This window comes from Ambystoma mexicanum, chromosome 4p (genome assembly GCF_040938575.1).
Source record: "Ambystoma mexicanum isolate Mex_15411 chromosome 4p, UKY_AmexF1_1, whole genome shotgun sequence".
Classification (NCBI taxonomy): domain Eukaryota; kingdom Metazoa; phylum Chordata; class Amphibia; order Caudata; family Ambystomatidae; genus Ambystoma; species Ambystoma mexicanum.
In genome coordinates, this window is record NC_090927.1 from 1,203,284,378 (window position 1) to 1,203,312,023 (window position 27,646).

Below are 27,646 nucleotides of genomic sequence, written 5' to 3' on the forward strand. Positions count from 1 at the left end.
ACATAGTTCACTGTTGGATTTTCTTTTCATTTTCCAATTTACCCATGGAGCAATGGCTTTCAATTATAATTTCCCTTTGGATTTTCTTTTGTGGACTGTCACTTTGGACACCATTCCTTTGGATTATGATTTTTGGTTTTGCATTTTTTCACGGACATGCTTCTTTTTATTTTTTTACATTCCCATTTATGTTTGTTTATTTTTGATTCAATTCATGTTTCCTTTAATACATATTTTTTGATCAAACTTCAATGTGTAGTATCATCTCATTGTTTTCATGCATATCATGATATGGGTTTTGAGATTCACTGACACCCATTGGGTGTATGTGAGGGACATGTGTTCGTTTCCAAAATTGCAATTGGTGTTCTATCATGTTATTGCCATTTCTAAGTGGGTGGATGCAATACTCGGGTGGGTGTTTTGCATTTGGATGCTGACCATAGGGACCAGGGATCTAGATTGTGATGGCATGTTGGCTGGGGAACATGAGTTGGGGCCTGCTGGTAGGTGCCTCGCAATGCTGGGGGGTGAGGGTGCAGGGGAACCTGAGTGGGACATGAGTGGGGGCCTGCTGGCAGGTGCCTCGCAATGCTGGGGGGTGAGGGTGCAGGGGGACATGAGTGGGACATGAGTGGGGGCCTGCTGGCTGGTGCCCCACAGTGCTGGGGGTGGGGGTGCAGGGGAACATGAGTGGGACATGAGTGGGGGCCTGCTTGCAGGTGCCTCGCAATGCTGGAGGGGTGGGGGTGCAGGGGGACATGAGTGGGACATGAGTGGGGGCCTGCTGGCAGGTGCCCCACAGTGCTGGGGGGTGGGGGTGCAGGGGAACATGAGTGGGACATGAGTGAGGTCCTGCTGGCAGGTGCCTCGCAATGCTGGGGGGTGGGGGTGCAGGGGGACATGAGTGGGGGCCTGGTGGAGGGTGCCCTGACTGGTGGGGGGTGGGGGTGCAGGGAGACAGGAGTGGGGGCCTGGTGGAGGGTGCCCTGCACTGCTGGAGGGTGGGGGTGCTGGGAGACATGCATTGGTGATCAGTAGTGCAAGGTGACATGTGGCTTGGCTGGGGGGCATGCCCATGGTGGATGGGCTGCCTGCGGGACATGAGCAGGGGTGCAGGGTAGTCCCCCGTGGTGTGGGCTGCCTGCAGGGGCCGTGGAGGTTGTAGAGCGAACACCTGGGAGGACCCACACGGCCAATTCACGTGTAGTACTCCCCAGAACCCCTGAAATACGCGTACCCTGCTGAAATTGCGTGTGGAACTTCCCACGCACCCCTGAAATACACGTACCCTGCTGAAATCGCGTGTGAAACTTCCCGCGCACCCCGAAATACACGTACACAGGACATTTGCGTGTGGAACTTCCCGCGCACCCCTGAAATACACGTACCCTGCTGAAATCGCATGTGAAACTTCCCGCGCACCCCTGAAATACACGTACCCTGCTGAAATTGCATGTGGAACTTCCCGCACACCCCTGAAATACACGTAACCTGTTTAAACCGCTTTTGAAACTTCCCACGCACACCAGTAATACACGTACCCCGCTCGCACAGGGCCAATCGCGTGTGAAACTTCCCACGCACCCCAGTAAAACACGTACACAGCTGAAATCACGTGAGAAACTTCCCGCGCACCCCAGTGATACACGTAGCCCTCTTGCCGTGCTGGTCCAGGGTTAGCGCAGCCCTTTGCGCTGGATTGGGGATTTTGATGGCTTTTCTCTGCACAAGGGGCGTTCTTAGGGGCGTAACTGGCGCTGCTGCAGGGTCGCTGCGCCACTGTGCGCCACGGCTGGTTTTGGTGGCTGGAATCCATGAATACGCTGTGCGCGGAAATGTATTTTAGCGCACGCGGCTGGTGCAGGGATTCGCACGCGCACACTGTGCGCCAGCCGCATGCGCCACTTGTGCGCTCAATTCTATGAACTACCCCCTTAACCATTTGCGGAGGCAAGGTTTGCCTTATAGTCATAATCTCACCTGTATTAAGGACATTAAAACGAAAGTGCATAAATTCCTGTCGAAGCCCTTTGTTTGGAAATTTTATGAGGTAAGGTTCTGTTGTTGCAATTTTTTTATGACTGCCTGCCAAATGCCCATATAGTTTTTTGCTTTGTATTATGTCAACAGTGTGATTCCAGTCTGCATGCTGGAGAAGTATCTTCACCTTGGTAGGGTTGTTGATAAGCAGTTCTTTAGAGACCCCAACTAATGCCAGTACTTCATGTACCTCTTTTTCCAGATCACACACTACTGCAGAAGATTCCTTTCCCGCAACTAGACAACGTCCAAGGATTCCATATAGAGTGGATTCTTTATTTACAAGCAATTTCCTAAACAAAGAGACTCTACGCCAGAGAATTACGCTTGAGAGGGAGTATAGCCCAAGTTCAAAAATTATTGCTGTTAATGCAACACATTTCGGAAGATACCAAACCAGTGACCTTAGCATACGTGCTTCATATTTAACAAATTCGCTCTTACACCATGACGGAACCAGTTCCATTCAGTAGCTAAACTTGGCAATCGTTTTACTACGGTACATTTTTATACATGGTAACATTGAAAATTTCCCATATTTGCAATCGATTTTGAGTAATTGATAAATCAGTGGTGTCACTTTTTTATCCAAATAGTTACGTAAATTCACCCTGGTCACCGTCTCAAAAATGGGATAACCTAGGTACCTGAAGGCATGATAGGCAAGCAAACAATTCACCTCAGCCTGCTGATCAGAAGTCAGGTGAGGGGCCACTCGGACACCGAGGAGCTATCTGAAGGACTGCTTTCAAACAGGTCACGGAGAGGTTCAGACTCCTCTTCCTCAAAATCTGAAGCCAATAGCAGTGCTGCGATTTGAACTCTTGGGATGAAAGCCTTCAGCCTATTTACATGGAACACTTTTGGAGCCTGTCCAGGCCTTCCAAGGTCCACTAAATAGTTGACCTCACCCAGGGGCTCCACCACTGTGTAGGGGCCTGACCACTTATCCTGTAAAGCTCTAGGCCTTATGGGATTCATGATCAGGACTTGTTGACCAGGTGTGAAGTTGATGAGGGAAGCTTTCTTGTCATACCAATGTTTCACCAGGGTTTGTCCTGCCTTCAACTAATCACTAGCCAGACCCATCAGGAGTCCCATCCTTTTTCTGAGTCCTAACACATAGAGTCTACTACGTTGGTAGTAATAGGGGGAGTGGGCATCTCCCATCCCTCCTTGACTATGGCTAAGGGTCCTCATACAGGGTGACCAAACAGAAGTTCGAAGGGGCTGAAGCCAACACCCTCCTGTGGTACCTCTCTGTAGGCAAACAGTAAGCAGGGTAAAAGAAGATCCCATTTTCTTCTTTGAGGTTCTTCCAGAGCCCCAATCATACTTTTTAACGTTCTGTTAAACCGTTCCACCAGACCATTGGTCTGGGGGTGGTATGCAGAGGAGAACTTGTAGGTGACCCCACATTATTTCCACATAGCCTGCATATACTTCGACATAAAGTTTCTGCCCTGTCAGACACAACTTCTTTAGGGAAGCCAACCCTAGTAAAGATGCAGAGTAAAGCTTTTGCGACTGACTTGGCAGTCACAGTCTTCAATGGGATGGCTTCAGGATATCTGGTGGCATGGTCGACCAATACCAGGATAAACCTATTGCCTGAGGATGTTTGGGGGTCAAGGGGACCAACAATGTCGATCCCTACCCTCTCGAATGGTACTCTCACAATTGGGAGTGGTACCAATGGAGCTTGGATTGTTGAACCACTCTTACCAGATAACTGGCAGGAGGCACAACTCCTGCAGTGACTTTCTACTTGCACCCCCATCTTGGGCCAGTAGAAGTGCATGGATAATCTTTGCTTGGTCCTCTTAATACCAAGGTGACCAGTAAGGGGCACTTCATGCGCCAGCTGCAGGAGGAAGGGTCTTACAGCAAGGGGAACCACCAACCTCCTATGGTCTCCTTCTGTAGACTCTGTGGGCTCACTATACAGGAGTCCACCTTCCCAATAAATCCAATGCTTCCCAGGAGGTGCACCTTCAAGCTGGGAGCAGGACTGTCTCCTTAGGCCTTCCAGAGATGGGCACTCACGTTGGACTTTACTGAATTCTTCCCTGTCAGGACCACCTTCTACTAACAAATAGTTTAGTTCAGGATGGTCATTGGGGTCAAATACTTCAGGCATCACCACCTCCTCGTCAGGTCCGGGTGATTGACCAACTACCTAAACCGGAGTGGTAGGCGAGTTAGGGGGAATATTCTCTTTCCCTCTTCTTGGTTTCCTGACTCCTTTAGCCTTGGGTTTCCCCTTTTGCCGGGGCAGAGCATTGGTCTTGGCCAGTGCTGCCCTCGTTTGAGATCTTGTGCAGGGTCTGTCAGCTGTATCTCCCACAAGCCCTAAAGCTCTGAGATCATTGCCCAACAAGACCTTTCCTGGGACACTCCTCTGAATGCTCACTGGAATCCTGACTGCTGTACCATTGATAGTAAGATTTCCAGGTATTACTGGGAACATGAGAGGTGGGCCTTCAGCCAACTTAGTGGGCATCAGAGTAGCTCTGGCAACTTCTTCTGAGTCTACCAAGGTAGAAGCCATTACAGTTCGACTGCACCCACCTATCCCTAAGAGCTGGAGTATCTACTCCATTGATCAGCACACTGGGCCTCATTCCGACCCTGGCGTTAACCAAGGTTCTATTAGCGCCTTGGTTGACACTGTTATTTTTCCGACTCCGCCATGGTGAATTGTGGAATTACCGCCCCATTCCAAGGTTGGCGGGGGCGTTAATTCCCCATTCACCATGGGCCCTTCTCCATTCCCATTTTTGGCTCATAGGGCTCAATGGGAATGGGGAAGGCGCTAATAACGGCACCGTAAATTACGGTGCCGTAATTAGCTCCTAGGTCCCTTTGCGGGTTGGTTTTTTAACGCCTGCAAAAAGCAGGCGTTAAGCACCAACCCGCAAAGGGAACTCGGAATAGGGAGGTAAGGGTTTAACAGCACCGGTCTCGTTACCGGTGACCGTTAACCCTTACCGCCCTACTCGGAATGACCCCCACTGTCTTTAAAGTAGTGCTTGGTGTTATCTGGAATCCTAGCATAAGCCTCTGCGACTTTAGGCTCCTACGAACCCAGGGAAACTAAAACTACCTCAGCTTCTACCCCACTGGGGAAGGAGTCTGAGGAGAAGGATGCTCCGGTAATCTCTTCTTCCTCGTACGAGAAGAGGCCAAATTAGCACAGTGGACCCACAAGGTTTTGACCTTACATCTGGGATCCCCCTTCACGTGGTCAGTTGCTCCACAAGCAAAACAAGATCCATTGGGTATGTTTACATAGGGAGGCTTATTATAACCAGAGTTCTGTTTTGGAGGCGGACCTCCACTACCCTGTGGTTCTCTTGTGTCTCAGCCTTATTGTTCTTTTTGTGGCCCTTTTGGGAAGAAGATTTATCAGTTTCCCCACCCTCCTTATCTTTGGACTTTTTCCCTTCCTCCTGCTTACCAGGATGAGTCTTGTCCTTGTGAGCCACTCCATGTGACACCCATAAATCTGCTGCAATGGCAAGCCTCTAAAGATCTATCTCCTTTGAATCTGCCAAATGCTGCTTAAGCTCAGGGGAAGAAGATGCAAAAATATGTTCCAGCATGACAAGACTTATCATACCTTCAAAGGAAGAAACCTTATAACCTTCGACCCAGCCAGTCAAGTTTTTTAAAGATCCGTTACATAAGATACTCAAGTACCACCTTCTTTTTTCTTATACTCTCTGAATCGTTTTAAGTATTGGGCAGGAGTCTTTCCAAACTTTAAAATGAGAGTGTGCTTCAACATTGCAAAATCTGCTCGCTCAGCCTTTGACATTTCCATAATGGCACTGCAGCCAGAATGGGGCAGTCTGCTAAGTAACCAGGCAATTTTATCAGCATTGTCAACTTGTTGAACTTCACATGCATACTCAAATGTATTCAGTCAGTCCATAATGTCATTCTTTTCCTCATACACACTAAGCAGATCTTTTGGAAACCTTGGATGAGAGGAGGCCCCTGACCCATGTCCAGGACCCTTGGATCCATTGGCAACTTGAAGCTTGGCCAGTTCCAACTGGTGATCCCTGTCTTTCTGTTTTTCTGCCTGTTCGATTTTTAGTTTGGCCATATTGAAATCAAGCTCCTTCTGCCTAAACAGCAGCTCTTGCTTCTTGAATTCAAGTACGGCCTCCCCATCAGCATTGGCAGAGGAAACATCGGACATTTCATCCTCCCTGTCCTCATGGTCGCTGCGGACCAGTGCAGCGGCAGAACTGTCAGTTCTACCAGTGAGAGCAGCCCCACCTCCTTCTGCACTGCCTCTGAAGCTATAGCGCTTAGCTGAGCTTCTTGCTACGCCATGATTCTTTGGATCATTTCCATTTTGGTGCCTTGAGAGGAGACTCCTCTCTCAGCACACATCTTTTTCAATGTTTTGGATTTAGAAGCATTTAAAGCTAACAAGGTACTTGTTTCCATACTGTTAGATAGAACAATGGCCTTTAAAAAGTTATGCTATGACAATTCGCTACGTGTCCCGTTAGAAATAACTTGAAATGCCTTCGCTCATGCGCAACACTGGATACCTTCAGTCGTATCCCACCGCTGTACACCAATATGTTAAGATGGATTTCCGAACTCTGACCTGGAGGGGCAGAGGTTCAGAAGGCCAGCCTAGTTTCTTGGAACAGGGTAACCTCTGCACAAGCCAGACCAATCAGGGTAGCGATGGCGGCAGTCAAGACTAAGTCTCAAGAGGGGTGTGGGTGACTGAAAGCCCGCAATGAGCACACAAAGCAAGGACACTTACAAATTACTCCAGACAGTTGTTATATTAAAAATATAGGCACATTTATTGCAAGGCCTTTGTAACATCGACCATAGCAAAGAATCACAATAATACGAAAGTAAACCACCACATCACAATCAATACAATAAATATACAAGACCGAGGGTTCTAAGGAGTTAGGAGAACGTAATATGTAGATCACCTAGATGGGGAGGAAAACAGGCAGTGAAAGTGATCATTAGACCCAGTTCGACATCCGAAATACACCTAACTAGGAGGAAGTCCGAGTCCTATGAAGAGAGGAGCCTTATGTTCAAAAGTACCTGCATGCGCTGGTGCCAATGGACAAAAGAGGGCCTCTTCAAGGATATCAGGCAGTTCAGGAAGGTGAATGAAGCGATGCAGAACAAGTCCCCACTACTCAAGCAAGGCCTCCACTTGTGGGCAGAGGCAGGGTGAGAGTGCGGGATAGAGTCGCTATTTCGCAACAGCGGTGGAAAAGAAACAGGCTCCTGCGCGAGGGGCCACCGGTTGGGGTATGGACTACTCACTGGTCCCCGACGCAGGCGGACCCAGACTTCTCCAGTTCAGTTCACGATGCTAGCAGGTTCCGTTGCGATCATCAGGACGTCTCGACACTGTGCAGATTCTGTGTAGCAGGATGAGGGTCGAGGGTGTCCCAAATGCAGTGGACGTGCACAGGTTGTTACCACAGCAGGGCAACACAGCAACCGCGTTTACTCTGGTCCGGGCGCACGCGTCTCACTTCAGACCTGGGAATGCCAAGTGTCTGAAATTCGGTCTGAGGGTGCCGTGGATGCAGAGGAAGCAGTAGACCAAGTTTCGAGGGCTTCCTTGAAACGGTGGCGGTGACAGAGCAAAGCATCCTGCGTAAGCTGGTCAGCCCACTGGATGGCCCAGGGACACTTCCGAAGAGGCTTACTGGCAGGGTTTGATGAAGTTGCCGGGAATAGTTGATCCCACTATTCCAATGGGTCGAAGCGCCTTCGCAGACCTTCTAGGACGATCAGATGCAGAGGGGTCTCGAAGGACGACAGCAGTTCAGGGTGCCAAACCTTCAGTGGGTCACCAGCGGTTCCTTGACTCAGCTTCTTGTTGCAGGATACTTGCCTCCTTATCCCTTGTTCGGTGTGAACTCAGGAGATCGACATGGTAGTGGTGTTTTCAGCTTCCTCTTATCCAAAGTTCCCTTCGCGCCAAAACAGAGAGGACCCAATGGGAGATCTGCTCACAAACACTGACACCATACGTGGACCTATCACGGACCACGGTGGTCCCAGGCATTCAGGACATTCTAGACTCTCTGGCACCCAGGATGTGTATTGGGAAGAGACATCCCAGCCCACATCCCGGAGGCACACACAAGTCATGCAGAAGCCCACGAAAGCTTTGGGGTTTCGCGGGAAAGTGTATGACCAAATAAGGATGGCCCTGGGTCGGCTCGACCTGGGGGAAGGTGAAGGGGTAAGACGGTGAGTGGACAGGACAAAGAATCTCATGGCATGGCCATTTTGGAGCCAGGCCACTTACTCGTGCCAAATGCGGTAAGCGCGGATAACATGGCAAAAAGGGTTCAAAACACAAAAGAAACGATAGCTGCCACCAGTCCTGTCCGTGACACACATGCACAGTTCATAATAAGTCCAGCGAGAGTTTCTAGGGCATTTGGAATGACTAGAGACCAAAGAGCGCGGTAAAGCAAGTTACAGTGCACTCTTGTTTCATGTTGCACAAAAGCTGCAACATGAGGAAAGGACTAAGGGAAACAAAGTCTCCCAGTACTGACTGTCTTAAGGGCATGTCAGTTTCCCCATAAGAATTGAGAGAAAGCCCAGAGGAGTGCGGCAGAAGGCTGCGCTTCTCTGGCAAAGTCTAGATCCGGGTGTAAAACAACAGCAAAAAGTTTGTGGGTTGCCACATGGAGGGAAAATTACATACAATTATGAAATCTTTCCTAACATGCAACAGAACCAAGTATTACTATGTTGTGCAAGACTCACACTAACCACACATTTTTTAATGAAGGGGTAGTGTAAGCGTCCGGAAACCAATCCAACGTGCTTGAGGTACCAAGTAACACAACTCAAACAGACTGTATCCTTATAATTTGGATCAGTTACGTCAAAACCTGTAAAGCAAAGGACCAAGATCTACTTCTATCACCACCTCGATGGATGATCTGTCCCACTACGGACCTTATATAGCGTAAAGTGACTTACTTCATCCTATGAGGCTGTCTAGCCCAGTCACTGGCGTATCACTGTTCACTGCCCCAACATGTAGATATAGACATGTATATCTAGACAGTAAAAATGTCCATCTAAATGTAAATGTATACATCTCCAGTCAATTTAGAGTTCTATAAGTTGGTTTTAGAATTACAACCTTCTGAATGCGAGTGCACATCCATTAGTACACCCAATAGAACACACTCACCAATCTTTGCTGGTTGAACTCCACATGGATATAAAGCCTGTTGTCACTACAATCTCTTCATTTGTTTTCGGCTTGCCCCTGCTTCACAAATTTGAGCATATTGCAGTAAAGCAGCATTCCCAAATCTCAAATAAATGTACACATTTGGAAGAACTATAGTTCCCTAAATGCATGCAAATGCATGCTAAATTTCTAACCAGATCCTACTCACAGTTTTCCATGTGTAATCCCTTCATGATTGTGATTTGCTACACAACATGCTAATTACACGTCAGCACTTAACGTTGGTCTTCAAATGCGGCTTTCTCAATTTTACTTCTATTAGTACTTCTATGCCGACATATGTTCTAGCTACTTCCTCTAGCCAATATAATACCTCGCCCGACCTACCAACCGCTGGCCACCCTTATATGTTTTGTCAATTTGCAGGCCGCGGATTCACTTCCCGAAACGTTGCAGTACGTCCATTCTGTATGCATCCTAGTCGCGCATGCAGTTTGGGAGCAAATCAGGCTGCTCAGCGAACCGCAGCTGTTTCTGTAGCTTAATCGTGAATGAATCGTAGTCGCGCGTTCAATTCAAGGACGAGCAAAGCTGCTTAGCGGCTCACGGCTGTATTTGTAGCTTTAGCGTTTCGAATCTCACTAATAGAAAATGGATTACATTCAAAATAGATAATCAGTATCATAGAAAGAGGACTATGCCAAGTGCAGACGATCTTCTTTGATTCATAGAACCATATGTTACTTATCTAATATGTAAATGCTTACATGATGTTAATTAATTGCAACCACTTAACCTCACTCTATATGCAGTGTTCAATGATAGTACTTCTGCATATACATCTACTTGTAAAAGCCACTCACGGTCATGCTTGCCATAAGCATCAATTCATTACATTAGACCTGCTTGAGTAAAGCTCAGGCGGTACGCCCAGAGTATATTTAGTTATCCTTTACTAGGTATCGTGGACCACACTCCTTTCATAGTTGACGCTCACAATAAAAGAGCCACAATATCTACGCCCCACTGCATTGTTCCTCTCGTGTTTTCTCACAGGAAACACATAATGACCCCTTTTCCAGTGTTGAATTATTCAAATTACTCCACAGTGATATTCATGCCGGTCTTTACAGAGTCAAGTGGATAAATCCATCTTTGTTCCAATTTGTGGAGCAAACTACTCACATCACCTCCTCGTGTCGGAACCCTTATGGTCTGTAACACAAACCACCTTGTATCATTCTCCATATGTTTGGCTCTCATGAAATGGTCCACTAGTGGTTTATCCTTCACCCTGTTTCTCACACAAGACCTATGTTCTGAAATTCTCATACATATTTGTCTCATGGTCTTCCCTACGTAAATTTGAGCACATGGGCATATGATAATATATACCGCATTCCTCGTGAGACAATTAGTATGGCCCCTTGGGGTCTATTTGATGTTCCCATGTTCAAATGTATGTCTTGTCTTGGTGTAGGGACAAGCCGCACAATGGCCAAATTTATAATGGCCAGTCACAGGAGGAAGACCCCACTGGTTCGTAACTGTTTGCTCACTATGTTTCTCCAAGTATGTATGCACCAATTTTTGCCTTAAATTAACGTTCCTTTTAAAAGCGAACATTGGCTTTTTTTCAAAGCTGCCTGGTTGTTTCACCAGGTGCCAATTCTGTTTTATGCTGTTCTCAATTGCATTGCTAATTGGTGAAAATGTTGAAACACAGATAAGCTGGTTCTTCTTCGTCCTGTCTCTCTTCGAGAGACATACATCACAATATGTGTTAAAAACATCACTCAGCCCATCTTGGCTAAGTGTATGCAAACCCTGATTACTAAAACAACTGACTCCGATGATCCGGAGACACTTATAAATAATTAAAACCAGGAGATCACCGAAATGCTCGACAAATCCGCACCTATGAAAGATAAATTGGTTAGAGATTTACCAAACCGCCATAAATGGTTCTCCTCTTCGTTAGCAGAACTCAGAGCGAGTAAAAGACAGGCCGAACATTCCTGGCATAAAGATAGATCCACTATTAACTTGTCAGATTGGAAACAAAAGGAGAAACAGTACAAAGTAGAAATTATTGAGGTCAAAAAAACCTTTTATAACAATCAAATCAGCTCAGCTGGTGATGAGACGAAGGAACTTTTCCGCCTTTTTAGATCCTGGGAGAAACCAACTGCCTGTTGCCTCCCTATAAAACTGACTAATGACGACTGCGAACGGGTACAGAAGGCCTTCGCAGCTAAACTATTAAAAGCCCAAGACAAAATTAAATTAGAAGCCCTGTCGTCTGCACAAATGCCTACCCTAATACCCGCTGAGATATACCATACTCGCATACAATCGCCCCAAACTCAGTCAGGTTCTATTTCAAGCAGGGATACTCAACCAGGTCCTGTTTCAGGTTTCATCTTCAGAGAATCCACCGCTGCTGATATTTTGAATATCCTTAAGTCTATGCACCCCACTAACTGTCCGGGTGAATTACTTCCATCTAAATTCATCTTGGAACCTAAGGAACTTTTCGCACCCTTTCTCTGCGGATTTGCAAACGCTTCTTTCCGAACAAGTGTGATTCCCCAATCAATAAAGAACGTAACAGTCTCACCACTGCTAAAAAAAAAGCAGGTCTTGATCCCACTGATGCGGCAAACCTAAGGCCTATCACCAACACCCTGTTCTTCCTAAAACGTATTGATAAGATAGCAACCATCCAGCTACAGGCCCATGTCCAGACGGCTGCCATCTTGCATGCTAAACATTCAGGTTTCAAAAGCCATCATGGCACAGAAAGCGCGCTTCTGGACCTGCAGACATATATGCTCTCTAGACTAGAAGATAGCAAGTCGGGGCTGCTGATGTTGTTAGACTTATCGGCAGCTTTCGACCTGCTAGATCACAAAATCCTACTCGACAGAATGCAGATTGTTGGAGGCCTCTCCGATAATGCCATTACTTGGCTGAGATCAATCCTGGAAGGTCATCGGTCACAGGTGCATTGGGGAGACAGTTCCTCTGGGTCACAAACTATAACATGTGGTGTGCCCCAGGGGGCATGTCTTTCCCAATTGTTGTTCAACATCTACATCTTTCCTCTTTGTTACGAATAAGACCTTTTCCAGACCTTTTTCTGTAACTATGCAGATGATTTCCAGCTGGTCCTTAACATTACTGGCGATTACGACATAGATCAATGTGCAGTAAACGCGGTTTACCAACTGATTAAACAGTGGATGTCCACCAACTGGTTATGTCTGAACGCTACAAAGACAGAGCTGATGATCTTTGGCCCACGCCAGGCACAAATCAAGCTGGGGCAGGAAAATACTGGTTTTACGATAGATGGTAGCCTCATCAACACTGTGCAGAAAGTTAAAACCTTGGGCACATACATGGACAGCAGTGTAGACTGCGAAGCACATGTTGCAGCCATTACTGTTAGCACTAATTACCACCTCAAAGTGCTTAGGCAAGTTGCGCCTCTAGTCTCGGTCGAAAACCGTATCAAGCTTGTGAGAGCTGTTATCTTTCCTCGTATTGATTACTGCAATGCACTCTTAGGTGGTGCAAGTAAAGCAGAAATCCAGGAGTTACAAAAAATTCAAAATAAAGCTATTCGCATTATTTTTCAAATGAAGCATTGAGAACCCACTACTGTAGCCAGAAGAAAATTGCATTGGCTTCCTGTGGAACGCAGAATTCAATTTAAATTGTTAACTATATGCCATAAATGCATCTTTGGCAGTGCTCCTGCTTTCCTTAAGGACGTCATTGGCATCTACCAGCCTAAGAGAAAGAAGGATATCATTTGGTTCAGCACCGAGTTAAACGATCCCGAGGCTCTGGAAGGGCATTTTACACCCAGGGAGCTAAGGCATGGAATGCATTGCCCATATCCCTGCGCAAGACAACAGATCGTCTTGCTTTTCGAAAACAATTGAAAACGCATCTCTTTTACTAGAGTAATCCCCTGCGGTAGTCTCTGTTCTCTGTACTCTGCTCTCTCGGCGCTTGGATGCCTACGGGCTTTGGCGCGGTATAAGCACAATAACATAACATAACATAACATAACAGTGCCCGTTTCAAGTTATGTTTTACCAAACGCTTCGGATATCCTCGATCAGTTAATCTTTCCTTCAGGTCAGTGGCATGTTGCATGTAATCTTCTATATTGGTACAATTCCTTTGTATCCTAAGGAATTGGCCATAGGGCAGGTTTTGTTTCAAGTCCACTGGATGGAAACTTTGATAATGCAACAATGAGTTTTTATCTGTAGATTATTTTCTGAACAGTGTTGTTTCTATTTTGTCACCTACCTTCACAATCAATAGATCAAGGAAACTGACTTTTTCATGACTTGACTCCATCATGAACTTAATATTGGAATCACATGTATTCACCCATTCTAGAAAACATGTTAGTGAATTGATGTTTCCCCTCCAAATCAGGAACACGTCGTCTATATATCGCTTCCACACTACTAGACTTTGTGCAAACTCTTGTTGTTTGAGTGTGCTATTAGAGCCTACGATGTAAAGGTCTTTAAAATTAGCCATGTACAGATTGGCTACATCGGGCGCGATAGTCACACCCATACTGACACATTTCAGCTGTTTGTACATCTATTTTTTAAACAGGAAAAAGTTCTCACACATAGCTATGCAAGCATATTCTAGGATGAATCAGAGTTTTGAGTAATGTTAAACATGTAACAACTAGCTAACAATTCAAGACTTACAACATTTGTGCTGGTACAAACAATACATATGAATAACCACAATGCATACACATCAGAGGCACATACAGGAAACTAAACTAAGGAAGAAAGAAACAGCATCATCAGAAAATGTTAATGACATTAAAGTTTATCTTCATGTATACAAATGAATTGGGTGTTTGATGCCTGCTCATTTCCCCATGTATGTGCACCATAAGCTGAGACCAAACCCTAAGGAGAGTACTTAAAGAACATATGACAAGGTTAACGTCTAGATATATAGCACCTTTTTCAATTTTAATATTCTGACTGTCAGTGAACAAATCCACCTGTCCTATATATGTCAGTGAACAAAAACAAGTGGCCCAGATATGTGATGTCATCAGTGATGTCATCAATGACATTTGTGATGTCACCTTTGATGTCCAGGGTGTTAGTCTTAGCAGTGCACCGTGGTGACGCGAGTTATGGTTGCTTAGCTTACCATATAACACAAAAGGACAACAGTCGCTGCAAATAACATGGTATTTTTTACCTCAAACATTTGTTAAATTAGTGAGATACCTCTTTGGTCGGGGCTTAATGTATCAAATCCTGCCCCGTGGCACATCATATTCATGCATGATTCATGTAAATAAATGCCACACCAGCCTTAATATTTTTGGTAAATAGTTATTAATGTGATGTTTGCACACTTCAAGTTGCATAGAAAAGGAAATATATACACAAATGAAAGTTTTCATATACCAAACACAAAATTTAAATATAGTAAAAAAAAGGGTAATAAAAACTTGTTACACAATCCTGTTGCTTGAAAGCAGTGGTGAAGAACTGATTTGGAAAGGATAGTAAAGCAAGTGAACAGAAACCCAGTGCGGGAGCGAGGATGGAATGGAGTGAAGAGATATCAACAAGCAGTCTTTTCTGAATTAAGTCAAGTCAGAAAGAAAAGGAATTTTTTAAAATTTAAAAAATGTATAATTAGAAGTGGAAGGCTTGGTTTCAAAATGAAATCTAAACCAGGTTTCCTTGCAACAAAAGGTATAATGGAGAAAAGAAAACTTATGAAAGAACAATTAACAATAACAACTCTGGGTATTAGATTCATACACCAGAGACTTCTCTGTGTATACTTCAAATCCAGTGCGTATACACATTAACCCTGCGTTTCAAATTTCAGGTTCGCTTAATTTTCACAAATATAGTGCTAAATACAGGTTTACAAATAATTAAACAAATCCATCAGTTTTGTAGTTCCTAAAACTGTATTGGTTTATTGTGTTGTGCTCATACGCTGGAGTCCATGAAATTGAAAAAGATTGACTCCCTGGGCTCCATGAGGAAACCCCCATTGGGTCTGCCAACACGTGTTAGGGGAATGCACTCTGAGGAAAAAGGAAAGAGACTTGGCTTCTAGACAAACTGTTAATTCCCAAAGGAGGGAAATATTTCATATGTCCAATATATTCCAAAAGAAGGGAAAAATTATTTCTTCTTTTTCCCAGTGGGGATGGCACTCCAAACAATGAAATACTCGCCAGAGAAATGCTTTGTCCGTTATTGAAGACAAAAAGCAATAATTGTCCTTAAAAAATATCCAGTTTTATTATGGCATTAGCCAAGGTAGAAACCACACGGTACAACGCGTTTCACAGCTTCCTTGCTGCTTGATCACCTACAAGTGAGTGCTCGGTGACATTGTGTAAATATACCCACCATTGCCCAACTCTATGGTTCTACTACCAGTGGTGGTTCCTTTTTAGTTTTCATTGCTACCAGAACTCAGCCTATTTTAGCTAATGAACATGGTTGCCATTTTGCAATGGCTATTGCAACAGCTCTCGCATATACTTGGTTACCAATACTCTTTTGTAGGCAGACATAACCGTGGGAGTATAGTTGGATTCCCAGTCTTTAAACACATTCTCATATGTGTTCAGTAGTGCGTTGTTAATTTTAAACATCTTTACCAAATTGTATCGCTCATATTTAAACGTTGCCTGTAGTAAAAGTAACGTGAGTTAACAATGCAACCACTTTAGTTACGGATGTTTTTTAAGGCAAATAGTGTATGGACCTTTATAGACAGACAAAAAGTCTAAACCTTTACAAAAAAGTGCATACTGCTAATGAACTGTAAAAAGGTCATAAAGTGCATAAATCAAGCCTTACATATTAGTATATGTCGAATGCTAATCAATAAAGTGCATAGTTCTTAGCTTCGCGTAACCATTCCTAAAGTGCAAAGTTGCATAAAGTTCTCACTTAATATAGATTCATAAAGTGCATAGTGCAAATTAAATTTCACTTGAGGTACAGTAATAAAGTACATAGTGCAAATATAATCTATGAGTAAAATTAACATCTATATAAGCATGAATCCAAGCTAGGCCTTCTGTATTTAAATATTGGTAGCAAAAAATAACTATTACTACAGAGTATTCTCATTATCTTTGTACAAGAACCACCACAGAGTATACATTTAAAATGAATAAAAAACACATATAAACACCATTGATTAAACAATCATATAACCACAAGCAGGCACTAATCACAAGTTATTAAAATCTTAAGTAAGATGTAATAAAAGCATCCTACCACCAAGCCTTGCTTTCTAACGTTCTTATAGATATACAAACTGCCAGTTAAAAAATGAACTGAAATTAATATACACTAGTGACCCAGAATATTTCCACAAGGCAATAAGAACAATTAAAAACAATCATTAGTTCTTGATAAGCCATTTTCTCAAGTTCCTAGGTATGTGTATAACTCTTCATCAAGGTTATGGCCTTTAGGTTTTTTCGATTCAAGGTCCAAAATAAATCTAGTCTCCATTTGGCGAAGTGCTAGTTCTCTGTTGCCCCCACGAGGGTTAGCTCGAACATGATGTAATCCAAAGAATCTCAGGCTGTCCAACTTGCTCTCATGTATGTCTTTAAAGTGGGCTGCCATTGGGTAAAAAGGGTCACAGTTTTTTATCGCTCTCATATGCTATAGAATTCTAAGTTTCAATTTACCGATGGTGCTGCCAATGTACCAGCGGCTGCAAGAGCATAGGAGGGCATAAACCACATACTCAGTATTGCATGTAATGTGACTACCCAATTCTACAAGATGCTTTGTTATTGGATGTATATAGTTTGTTTTGTTCTGGGCAAATTTGCATGCCTTACATTTCGAGCATTTAAAGAAGCCATTGGTGTTTTTATGTAACCACGTTGTGGTATTTTTATTTTCATTTATGGGCAACAGAAAACTGCTAACCACCAAGTCTTTAATGGATGTGGATTTTCTAAAAATTATGTTAACTTTTTCCTTTAGAATCGGTGCTATAGCTTCATCAGACTGCAAAACATGCCAATGTCGATGTAGTATCTTTCTTATGACATTGGCATGAGTTCCAAATGTAAGGATAAGTCTTATTGCGTCATCTTGTTCTTTGTCTTCTACTGATTTATTAGTTGAGAGTAAAGTCCTTCGGTTTAAGTTGCAGGCTTTAGTGTATGCTCTCTCTAAGACTGCTTTTGGGTATCTTTGTTTTAAGAAATTCGCTGCTGTAAATTTTCATTCTTTATCAAAGCTTTCAATAGTACTGCAATTACGTCTTATTCTTACAAATTCACTGTATGGACTACTCCACTTTAGAGATGTTGGGTGGTTACTTGTGGCGAACAGAGGCAGATTTGAGCTTGTTGGCTTTCAATATAGTTCAGTCATGATTTCTTGTTGGTTGGTCTTCACCAAAACATCCAGAAAAATTATTTCTTGGCGACTATGAGTTTCAGTAAATTGTAGGTTTAGATTGTTCACATTTAGCATACTTACAAACTCAAGCCAATCTTTTTCTTCACCTTTCCAAAGGATAAAGAGGTCATCGATAAGCCTAAGCCATAAAACCATTTGATCAGTATACCGATGGTTACCTTCTGTCCATACATGGAACTTCTCCCACCACCCCATTTTCAAATTGGCATAAAATGGGGCAAAGCTTGTGCTCATAGCAGTCCCTCTAAATTGATTATAGAATATGTTGTCGAATAGAAAGACATTGTTGGTGAGACACATTTCTATCATTTCTATTATCATTTCTCCATGTGCGAGATGGTTAAGAGACCTGCTGTCAAGAAAATACTTGCACAATTTTTTTGCCATCATTGTGTTGAATTGAGGTGTACAATGAAACGACATCCAATGTGGCAAACATATAATCTTCCTCTCACAGTATGCCTTCGATCTTGCTGAGGAAATCGTTAGTGTCCCGCAAGTATGATGGTAGCATGAATACAAGCGGTAATAAGGTCTGGTCCACATATTTTGAGATATTTTCGAGGAAAGCTCCATTCAAAGTGACGATAGGTCGGCCTGGGGGGCAGGTTGGATGTTTATGGATTTTTGGGATAAAGTATATGGTGGGTATACTTGGGAATTTGTTGAAAAGGAACCTGCAGTCGCCTTCATCAAGGAGATCCATATCCGACCATTTCTTGAGAAAAGCCTCCACTTTGAGTTTTATTTCCTCTGTTGGATTGCTTTCCAGTTGCTCATAGCAATTTACATCCCGCAGTTGTCTGTATGCTTCCTTTATGTACTCTGTGCGGTTTTGAATAACCACATTTGTGCCTTTGTCAGAGGCTTTTATGACAATACTTTTGACACTTTGTAGATCTTTTAGGATTTGTCTTTCTTTTAACGAAAAATAAGATTTAATTTTAGTTTTTTGTAGTCTTGCTTTCTGAAGATCATGGATCACTAAATCTTGAAAGGCTTCTATTTTTCCCCCGGTTGGAGTAGGGTATTGAACCTTGATTTGGCTTTTAATTTGCTGTTGATCGGCCAATCTGTGTCTATGCTTAGCATTTCCAGGGAGATATCGGAGGACACCCCCTCCACATTCCCTAAGGACTCCAATTCCGCCAAATTCAGTATGGTGTCTAAGTCCTCAATAGCGACAGATGTTTTTCCTTGTGGACTGATTTTGGTTTTTTCTTTTGGTGGATTCAGCAAGAAGAATTTTTTAAATCTAATTTTACGCATGTACTTAAAGAAGTCAATCCTTGTTTCTGCATAGTCACATGAAAAAGTTGGACAGAAGTTAAATCCATACTGGAAGACTTTGGTTTGGTCCTGACTGAGTACCTAGTCCGACAAATTGATGACGCTATTATCCATGATATTTGTGTTGATTTCACCTTCTTGCTGCCAGAGCGTGTTCTCGAGTTGCCATCTGACTCTGAACTGCTTGTTCCTTTGTCCCCTCCTGGTTTTCTTTTTCCTCCACGTCCTGATGGTTTTCCTCGTCCTGTGCCTGTGTACTTCTTTGGGTTGTTTTGGCTGTGTAGGCCCAGCATCCTCATTTCGTCTAAAAAATTTATTTTTTTGGAGACGTTTTCAGTTTCACTGGTGGGTGTCTCAGATTCTGATGTAGTGGCTGCCTCACTATATATGGGGGTCGTCGTTGGTTAATTGCTCTGGATGTTTTTGTTGGTCAGGTTTTTCCTCAAGTGGTCGAATCTGAGAGTAAAGGTGTATACTCTTCCCTTTTCATAATCTTCTTTGTCGTGAAGGAATTTCCTTTGTTTCCATTGTTTGATATCTTCCTCATAGATTTTGAGACTATTTTCAATATTGGTTTTCAGTTTATTACCTTCTTCGCTCGGTTGTATTAGGGAAAGTTGCTCCTTGATTTCTTCCATTTTTTCTAATGTTTTTTCTCTGTCTTCATTTTGCATATTTGATGAGAATGTTGAGGAACTGTCCTAAGCATGAATTTGTGGAGTCTCCCCATTCTCTCAACATTTCGGGATCTTGTTTGTCGAAAGATGGTGTGGTCTAAATTCTGAAGCCACGTGGTATTCTTCCCACATCCACGTAATTTTGGGAGTGAGTGTTCTTCCCACCACTTACTAACTTCTTTTCTCTGCAATTTTTCCAGTGTTTTAAGTAAACTGATTTCATTTTTTTCCACAATGCTGGGTTCTGCTGTATTTTTGGTGGGTATGCTTGCATGCAATGTTTTACAAAATAGTGATTGTGCCTGTTCGCGTCATGCTTTTTCTCTGTCTGACTGTGATGCCATTTTTTTCCAAAAATATGTGTACTGGAGAGGATTGCTTTTGTAGGTAAATATATTAGCCTGTGATACAAACCACGGGCTACAACTGATGAAATTCTGGCATTAGTATTCACTGTTTAAACCACATCAGCTTTGTGTGTGGTTAACTGCAGATACACGTACGGACCAAAATGCATGGAACTTTGGGAAGCAATTAGAAAAACGGACCGCAGCGTTTAGAATCCGCATTCATCCTCCGATGTAGGTGTAAACGTCCGCTACCAGAGGTAACTTCCAAAGCTACACCCAGGTCACTCGCATGTTATGGTATACGTCCGGATCTGGAGCGGCAGCAAGGCAGTCCGTGAAGTGACTCGATACTCCTTTCGCTTCTTTGTTTGGGCGGGTGCTCATCCAGTGTCCGTCACTGGATGCGAAATGTATTCCAAAAGAAGGGAACACACACATATATATATATATCCAAGCATTTGTCATGGTGACAGACCATAAGACGCTCCTTCCTTTTTATGCTGGGCATTGCACTGTGCCCCAGCCTAGATAGAACGCTGGCTCCTTTAACTAATGGGAGAAGGATGTAACGTTGGTCTAATGCCCTGGAGCCAACAACCCGATGGACTTTCTGTCCCACAACCCAATGGACCTCTGTGCAAGCACAGAAAAGAGGATCAGCAGCTAGAGGAACTCATGGTTGATGCAGCAGTATAATTGCCAGTTCATTCTGGTCAATGGAAGGAGATATTTAGCTCACATGAGCACAGGCAGCTGAAGGAAAAGCAACCATACAGTGGCTTTCGAGAATACATCAGTAGAGTTCATGTTCCCCACAAGGTCTGTTGCATAATCGGTCAGCCCTAGTAGGAAAGGACATAAGGTGAAGAGGGATGACCAGTATACGCCTCGTGTCCCAGAGGTCCCTCAAATCGGAAGAAGCACCAAAAACACCATGGGTATGCAAGTACTGATGGATCTGGGGAAGGGAGAAGCACTAAACAGCATTGTACCGGAATGAGAGAGACTGAGACAAAAGATAGCAGAATCAGACATATTCCCACTTGGAACGAAGGTTGAAAACCCACGCAAACCTAGGTAGTATATGTAAGGAAATGGGTCTGGTGTAAACCCGAAGGTGGATGCATCTAAATGTATTGGTCATTTGAAGATCACGTCAACTATTATGGACACTTGGCAGGATTAACAAAGGTATAGAGACTCATTACGGAACTGACGGTCCGGTAACAACAGTGCCGGTAGGCTCACCGGCACCGTTGTTACAGGACCCTCAGAGTACAAGTTTGTGAACCGGATGCCCTCCTGCTCGCCAGGTCTGACCTGGCAGGCAGAATGGCACCTGCACACAGACTTTGACAGAAGCACCGGCACTGTTGCACACTGTGCTGGTGCTTCCATCCTCCCCATTCCCATTTGAGTCCTATGGGACACGAATGGGACTGGGAAGTTACATTTTCCGGTGCTTGGCTTCACAGATCGCTGGGGCTGTAATGCCCCGGTGATTCCCTAAAGCCAGGCGACGGAAAAAAAACAGAACTGCAGCGGCAGTCTGCCATTTTTACCGGCACGGCTACCGCTGGTGTCTAATAGACGACAGGAGAGATTGTGGTGGTGTGGGTGACAAGATGACCAGAGGGGGGACTGAAGAGGGATGGCCAGAATATGCCTCACATCCAGGAGGTCCTTCAAACTGGAAGAAGCACCAAAAACACCATGGCCGCCGATCGTACAAACTCATGCCAATCCCCACTGCTCCCCTGATGACCAACTACTGCGAGAAATACCCTTTCACCAAACCCCACAACCCGGGGGCAGTGCGATCACTACCTAAAGTGGACGAAGACACTCAGGACAGAGCTGGAGACAGCTACATGGACAGAATCGACTGAAGCACCAACAAGCCATGCCTCTTGTCGTTAGAGATACCACAACGACATAGCTGCATTGACACGAAACACACGTGCCAATCCACACATTCGGGACACTCACACACCCAACCACACAAAGAACATCTGTGTACAGTCCTATAGGTAGAGGACAATGACATATAGATACTATCTGCACATTTATTATTTTGCCATTAGCTTGCTGCAGCAACGCAGGAACGCAAAGAAGCAAGAAGAACATGTGTAAATGCTTGCAAATGCTTACATGCAACTAATCCCATGGCACGACAGGAGCACTCTTCACTCGAGGGACCTGACCGCCATAATGTACTAATCTATGGATACTATGGGCGACGCATAGAGTAGAAGCCAGACCCTGGCTTAGGAAATCGTAGTAGGCCATAGCAGACTTAGGAAAACTTGAAGCCATGCAAGACGCTGTGGAAGCAGAATCTTTGCAGCAGGAACGAAGCCACTACAAAGGCTGCATTGTTGCAAATTACATTCCTCACCCTGAACTGAAACAACACCGGCCGCGGGAGAGGCCCAGTCCATGTAAAATACAGAATAATTCAGAGCTTCTATGCTCACAAACGTGGTCTCTAAGCATGTGATCTGGCTGTGCTGATGAGTTGCCATGATGAGGTAGCTGGGAAGAGTGGACCGTCTCACAGCCCAGATAAAGGCTGCAACAAATTTGTTGAAGGCAAAGTTACAATCCTGTGCTGGGAACAGAACGTGTCCATGGCAATAACGATCCACACACGGTAATGATTCTGACACATAGTTACACCTCATGGACACAATATTGCACATGCAATATGGACATGTGTCTCGCAGGCTGAGAACAGAGTTTGTCCCAGGCTTGGGGGCCCGCATCCCAACCAATGAAAATCCAGAACCCTAGAGGTGGGTAGCAGGGAGCACCGACCAATCATGGGATCCGCACGCTGTAACAAGTTTAGTGCAACAATTTTCAGGGATGATCCAAGCCTAACACCTGATATGGTCTGTTCCAATAACCTTTCACCTATATGGGACCCTATAGGGGACCTACCACTCAGCAGCCTATCCCGTGTGCTGGTAGGTTTTTTGAAGAAGGGCCCGGGACATGGCGCAAACTATGACACCACCGGTACTGTAAATCGTCCAGCGAGCCAGAGCTCATTGAGTGTGCCCGGAATTGGTGCCATGTCCATGTTCCTACTGGTTTTTGGACTGTAATAAATCCCAGTAATACCTTGCTACTTGTGTGTATCTTGCTTTCCTTTGGGTTGGGAAGGAGTTAGGCCTTCCACGAGTTCTACACTTGCAGGCTCCAAGCAGATAGCTCTACCTGCCTGGGGGTCCACCCTAACAAGTTGGAGGTCCCACGGAGATCGTTTGTGATTTCAGCCGGCCCGAAGCTGCCTCATTAGCTGTCAGACCCAGAAGGCTGCAGGACCCACGTGGGAATTGCAAGACAACTGGCCAGCGCAACCGGAGATAGGTTGTCGGGAGCCGCCTTCAGAAATTATCCCACCGCGGTCGGCGAGGTGTCCACGCAGACCAGAAGGGCGAGACAAGCGGTTGACGGGGCACCAGAGGCCGAGCAACATCACCAAACACAGAACGTAAGTAGTGGTCTACACAACCTGCAAAGTGGTGTGAGGGTGGGTGTAAAATGTGCGGGAGGGGGAGGTGTTACTTGTGAAATACAGCAGTAAATGATGGTTGATGAGTAACGGCAACACATGCATGAACATAGGGACCTGAGCAGAGGTAGTTGTCCCTTTTCTATGTTTAGGGAACATTTGGTCTTTTGAGTTCAAAGGTTCTGGTGGGCAACCAGGACCGTAGACTTGGTATGCTTGGACTGTCAGAGTATGTACATTAGGCATTCCTAAGAATTGGGCGTTTTAGCTTGAAGCATAGAAGATGGTATCCCCGTAAAGGTTAGCTGGAGCTATCCTAGATTGCGGAAGATGTATTAGCTGGTTAAGTCTCCTGGAGAGGGGTGTTTCACATGTTAGGCGACGCAACGGGTGCAGTTAAGCATAAGCGATAAGAGTATACTCCACCCTGGAGAGGTTGGGAGACAGCTGTTGGTTAGTGGGATTTCTGGGACTTGTGAAATGTGTGGGACCTTTTCGTTCACCATGTTCTGGGGGACCGGAGCAGGGGGTTCTTATCGTCTGTGTATATGACTAGTCTGTCCAAGAGTTCGAACTTTACTTTGGTGACGTCACCCATAGGTTGATGCTTAGGACAGTGTTGTGACAACGACGAGCTAGTATTGTGGAATTGGGTTGGCAGACAGGTGAACAAGTGACACTGCGCGGGAAGACGCATGAGCAGGATAGAGGTGGGGTGCTGGGGAACAGCATAGTTGGTGAAGGAGGGGCAATTTGTGGAGTAAATTGTGTAAGGTGCAGAGCCGCTGGGGCTCGTAGTTATTGGAATTCATAACAACTGCATTGTAATTTTTCTTCCTTGACAGTGGATGGTCGAAACCCTCAATTAGAGGTCAGGTAAAATACGATATTCACCATGTACCCTATGTATAATGGAACAATAGCCCCCATACAGCATTCTATGTACAATGGGACAGTGACCTCCCATGCAACATCTCTGTAAGATCCTGCCCCTGTATAAAGATAAAATAATGAAGGTCAGCATACAGTGGTCAAATGACACAGCAGGCAAATTCGTGAGACCATGACCTGCTAGCGGCAGTTTTTCCAAGGATGTGCTGCAATCACTGCTAACACACTTACAGAGTACATACAAGGGGAAGAAGCTAGCAAACCGCAAGTCCATTTTTGAGCTGTGGCGTATGTTCCAAGAGGAAAAATTCTGGATGCTGAGCCAGCAGGAGGTAAAGGGGGGGGGAATCCGATCCCTCCACGCCACCCCCAGCACCACCAAGCGTAGTATCCGAAAATGCAGGCGAGGCAGAGAAGGAGTAGCAGGGCTTGTAACCCTTGAGAGAGCTAACAGCTGCTGAGGGATATTCAAATCCTACGTATAAACCACTACCATATACAAAGAATGAACAGCAGCAAGGGACAGGGAAAGCAGACAGCAGCTCCGTACTCGACAAGGAGGGGCTGCGGCACGCGAAGCCAGAGTCCGCGGGAATAGGGGCAGAGGAATGGATAGCTGTGCAGGTACTCCTAAAGTTAAAAGGAAAGAGAACAGGGGCAGCCGAAGGGGCAACAAAGGCAATAAGTAGCTTGGAACTGAGACATGGGCGCAAAGGGAGAAAAGTACAGGAGGAGGAGGAACAAAAATGAAAGGACGAGGAAGCGAGATTCACACATGAAGATAGGGAAAGGTGGAAGGATACAGAAAAGGAGATCAAACTCCTGCCTGGAACAGGGGAGAAGGGAGCACTTAGCAATGCTAGCAAGGGAACAGAGAGAAATAGTAAAATGGATCAGGAGGAGACAATGCAGAAGGAAGAATGGAGAAGAAATGGGAAGAATGGGAAAATAAGGGGTTAGAGTAGAGGGAGGTAGAGATGGCCCTATGGAGGAAGAAAATACTATTACAGGAAACACATAAGTACTAAGCCAAAAGGCTAAAACAGTTAAGGTTGGAGAGAATGTTAAGGGAGAGGATCAGAGAAGATGAGGATGCGCGAGTGCTACAGTGGGTAGTGAACAGATTGTAATAGAGCTTGAAAGGAAAAGGCAAGATGAGGAGAAACAAAGGGAACGGGAAGGTGCAGACGAACACAAGGGAGGATCAGCAGCAAATGGCACAGCTTGCTTCGGGGTGTGAGAGGATGAGAACACATGTACATTAACAGACTTTGATCTTGATACATTGCTCAAAAATAAACACATAACACGGAAATTAGACTTCTCAAACGGATTCTGTAGCAACATAGATGAAGAATCCGACCATGACGACACCCAGAGTGATGAGGAGAGGGAGGGGCCTAGCAAACTCTATCTTACTAGAACAGGTGAAGGGGCATCATGGCAGTGCAGATTACAGGAACAGAGGGAGAGAGAGCGCAACACGGACAAACCAACACAAGACATGTCAAGTGGGGTGACCCCACGGAGCCCATACACTAACAGACTACGGGACATCCCAGGGCGCAGGAGGGATGAAGCAATGATTGCACAATCAAGGAGACACTCCTGCTCCAGGGGATGGCTGCATGGGGCCCATGACCAACCACAACGGATTCCCATAATAGAGCCAGTACATGTATGCACAGACATTGTGGACGAGAAAGGGCCCATCCAGATCAGGCAGTATAGACGTACACCGGAGGAAAGAACAGCTCATTACCAAATGCCATTACTAGAGCAGGGTGGGACAAGACCCCAATACTTTCCCTGGAAACACACTCTCAAAGATAACGTTAAGTACCGACTACCCTCACTAAGTGCTGGGGCGGAAAGTGGATTTATGAAATGGCGAAGTTGACTGCAGGGCACAGGCAGGCAGTGGGTGACATCAAGGGTCTACTGATTTCTTTATTGGGTGACGCAGCTGATGACATCTGGAAGAGGGTGGGGTTGCCAGGGGTGGCTATCCACAACACTGAACACGACGGTGCGCCATTTGCAAATTGTAGCGCAGCAGTATGGCAGGCCCTACGGACAAAATATCCTTACACTTCAGATATAGGAGCAATTACGTCACGCAAAATGCGTAACAATGAGGACCCTGTCACTTACATTCAAGACATGCAAGACCTTTGGCGCCTTGAAACACGTAAGCCATGGGACAAAACCATAGCAATCTTTTATCACATCGTAATGCAAGGATTACCAGACCCAGTACAGAAAAGTTTGAACAAACTAGTGGGAATGGAGGCAAAAGTCGGCCAGAAAAACTCACCATTGTGCACCACTGCAGGCTATGGCAGGAGAAAGTAAAGCGGAAAGCAGAAGAGAGAAAAGTAGATTAAGCAAAATGAGTGCAGAAGAAATTGTCCAAATATGCCTTGGAAGGTGCAGTAATAACCACCCTAACCCACAGGCACAAGCAACGACCATTCACAGCAGCCTCAGAACCAGCAAAAACTGCCATACAACACCATGCAACAGTATGCACCACCAATGGGAGCATACATGGGAAGGGGTGGATACCAAAAAAGTTACAGAGGGAGGGGAGGTTTCCAAAGAGGCAGAGGCTTAGGACCCCAATCACACCCAATGGGCGGGTTTAGAGGATACACACACAGCAGGTGTCACAAGGACCAGGAAAGGAAGGTGGAGGATTCCCAAGGCAGATGAGAGAACCACTTCAATGTTGAACCTGTAGATAGCTAGGGCACATTTCCTGTGCATGTCGGAACAGGGGAATGCCAAAGGGGTGGGAAGAGCAAGGGCAGCAGGGCTATCAAGGTGGCCAGAACGGGTAATACCCTCAAAACGTGCAGCACCAAGGACAGCCACAACACATGCACCAACAAGCCTCACAGACAAAACCCTAGGCAGCACCAACCACATCATCCATGACAGCACCCCAGACAACGACAACAGCACCTCCCCAACACTCACAAACAGCACAACAGTTCACGCAAATACAGGGCCGTCATTCCCCTGAGCCCACGGACATGACCACAATGGTACCCGTAAGGAGGATGGGAGGGGTCACCATTGTAGGAAACAACCCTTACACAGGGAACAGATTATCATTGTATCCACAATATGATAGCCCA